Source organism: Rattus norvegicus, chromosome X (genome assembly GCF_021556685.1).
Source record: "Rattus norvegicus strain SHRSP/BbbUtx chromosome X, alternate assembly SHRSP_T2T, whole genome shotgun sequence".
Lineage (NCBI taxonomy): Eukaryota > Metazoa > Chordata > Mammalia > Rodentia > Muridae > Rattus > Rattus norvegicus.
In genome coordinates this window covers 107,954,921-107,958,278 of record NC_141554.1, presented here as the reverse complement: position 1 = coordinate 107,958,278, position 3,358 = coordinate 107,954,921, and the positions used below count along the sequence as shown (strand labels likewise).

Here is a 3,358-nt window from a genome sequence, read left to right as displayed (position 1 = left end):
TAAGGGAACCATTTTCCCTCTAATTTTATTTATTTAAGTCTCCTTTCTTTTGGTTAGATTATTAGGGTTACTATTCACATTTTGGGAGGTAATTGGTGGGATTAAATCTGTTAGTGTTTGCTTTACTAAGTTGGGTGAGCCTCTATTTGGTGCATATATATTTAGAATTAAATTTTTCTTCTCGTAGATTGTTTCCTTTATTAGTATGAGGTAACCCTCTTTATCTTTTCTGACAAGAACTGATTTGAACTCTATCCTTAGGGATATTAGAATAACAACAACATCTGGTTGTTACTTGGTTCCATTTGCTTAAAATATTTTTTCCATTCCATTCTTTTCACCCTAAGAGTGTAATTATCTTTGGCAGTAGGGTACGTTTCTTAGGGGCAGGGAAAAGAAGGTTCTATTTTCTAATCCAATCTGTTAAGTCTGTGAGTTTTGAAGAGTGAATTGAGACCATCGATATTCAAAGTTATTATTGAAGGATGTGCTTCAATATTGCTAGGGCCTTTGGATTTTAAAGCTTGTTAAATTAAGCTCATTGTACTTAAGAAGTAAGACTAGGGTTGGACAGATGGCTCAGTGGTTAAGAGCACCGACTGCTCTTCCAGAGGTCCTGAGTTCAATTCCCAGCAACCACATGGTGGCTCACAACCATCTGTAATGGGATCTGATGCCCTCTTCTGGTGTGCAACATTATACTCACATACATAAAATAAATCTAAGAAGAAAAATAAGGAGGAGGAGGAGGAAGAAGAAGAGCTAATATCATATAATAATATGATATTATAAAGAATGCTTTGTAGCTGAGTAGGTGAAAATACACACTCAACAGTCCTAAAATCTAATGAACAGTGTATTAATTCACATGATCACATGATTGCAGTATGAGTTCATGCTATGGTAGTTATAATCAAATATCATAATACATCCCCTTGGAAATTTCTTTTTAAAAACCTTGATAAAATGTTCTCTCATCTGTATATACATACAAACTAAAAAAATATATTTATAGTCAAATTTCTATTGAAGTCTTACCATGTCTTCAGAAGTAAGAGAATCCCACTGACTAAAACATGCCTTGTAATTCTAAGGCATATGACAAGCAAACTGAAAGGGAGAATTGCTTCTTACCCAATGAGAAAAGTTCACTCAGAGGGAGATTTTTAAAAGTCGACTGAGGCCAGAGGTCATTTGGAAGCAGGAAAAACTTTCTTTCAGAGGTTTCATCAAGATGGAGAATGCTGGAAGCAAGAAACAGAGCACAGAAGAGCTGAGGGAAGAAGTGGAATGCCAGATGTCAAGTCAACCAAGCAGGTTGACTAAAAATACCGGGAAAACAAACAAACAAACAAAAAGTCAGAGAAAGATAAGGGTTGTAAACCAAAGGAGAAAAAAAGCATGGGGCTGGGGATTTAGCTCAGGGGCTGGGGATTTAGCTCAGTGGGGCTGGGGATTTAGCCCAGTGGTAGAGCGCTTACCTAGGAAGCACAAGGCCCTGGGTTCGGTCCCCAGCCTCGAAAAAAAGAACCAAAAAAAAAAAAAGCAAAAGATACTAAGACTCCAGGATACATTTATAGGAAGCCCAAGTTGAAGAATGTTCCTGGCACAGCCAAGGAGACCAGGTTAAAGACACCTCAATAAAAAAAAAAAAATGAAGACTAAACCTGGGGAAGGGTCTCAGGTGACAGTTGCCCTGGAAATTGTCACTGTACCAGAGGGGCAGATACCTGCTCTCATTGATCCTCCTATGCCCTACAAGGAAATCAGCACCACGGTTGTGACCACATCTGCCTCCGAGGCAGTGTTGGCATCTTAGGCCAGAATAGCAGCCAATGCTAAAAATTTCGAGGCAGTGCTATCCACTGCAACATCAGAGACCTATGGGGAAACATGGTATGTGGTTGATGGGACAAGCCTTCTTAAGACCTCAAGTGGTTGGGTTCAGCTGCAGTTCCATGCTGGACAAGCCTGGGTACCTGATAAGAAAGGGAAAGCGATTGCCCTCGTCCTGCTTCCGGCCTGAACATTTCCACCCCCCACACCTGGACAACAACATACTATGCCTCAAGTATGTTCATAGGAATGGTCTTGACTAAGAGCCTCGAAGGATAAAGGACAGATCTCTTAAGTTTCAGCTAGCTGCTGGCATCACTCACTCTGGTGGCATGACTGGCAGAGCTTCAGCTGACACTGAGGCTGATGGAAATCCACATCTATGCCTTTGAAGGTGCCCATCTCACACAGAAATTATGGGATATTGTAAGTTAGTAGATGCTAAGTAAAAGCCAGTGGGGCCACCAAAAGGTCTGTCTGCTCATTGTAGTGACTGAACACTGGGGTAGCCTCCTACTCTTGTGTGAGGATAAGAAAGGGTCCTATGTATTTTACTGCAAGTAGGTCCTGGAGCAGGAGCATGACATCTCCAGATACAACACTTGCTAGTCCTGTCATCAGCACAACAGGGTCATAACCAGTTCAGGGGTCAACTGTAAAGACTTAGCTTGTGCCTGTAGCCTCTGCATGCCGTCTTCCCCGGTTTAGTGCTTGGGTTTGTTTTCTGCTGTTGTAAAATATTACACACACACACACACACACACACACACACACACACACACACACACACAGCAGAAAAGAAAAAAGATCACTCAAAGGGGACGATCTATTTTATCAAACTTTTATAACATTTTGGATTTACAGGCCTGCTTAGTGATACCTTTCAATAATCTAGGTGCTGGTTCTCAGTAGTCTATGTGTTGTCTTGGGTCAGATGGATGCTTTTCTGGTCTATGTGGTGCCTGTCACCTGGACCTGCAGTCATCTAGAGATTCTATTATTCTGGGAATCTAGAGGGTCTCATCAAATGCTTCACACACAACTAGTGTTTGCCTCTGCTATGTATTCAGCTGGGGCTGTTTCCTGAGCCACTTGCTTGATCACCAGACCTCCACAGATACCTGTAATAAAAAAGACAACAACTGGTCAAATTCATGTTCACAATAAATGATGAATAATTTTATGTGTGAAGATTGATTATATGTGTTAAACTGACTTAGCCACTTGTGCTTAGATAACTCCACATAATTTGTCATGTTTCTGTGACAATGTATTTGGATATTTAATATTTAATATTTAAACCTGTGGTGACTCAGCCTGAGTAAAGCAGGTTGTACTCCGTAATGTAGGTGAGAATCATCTAGTCATCTGGAAGCCCAAATTAAAGCCAAAAGTCCAACTGCCCTTGAGGAGGAGAGACATTGTAGCAGATAAACATGGAGTTTGATCTACTTTAGCATCTTCTCCAGACTGACGATAACTCTCTGCCTCCAACCTATACCCACAAGCACACACATTGTCT

General features: G+C 40.9%; 1 pseudogene; it reads left to right on the top strand.

Annotated features, from left to right (window-relative positions):
• The first annotated feature begins 1,234 nt into the window (after nucleotides 1–1,234).
• On the top strand, nucleotides 1,235–2,115 carry Dppa4-ps2 (developmental pluripotency-associated 4, pseudogene 2; annotated as a pseudogene).
• Nucleotides 2,116–3,358: the final 1,243 nt, after the last annotated feature.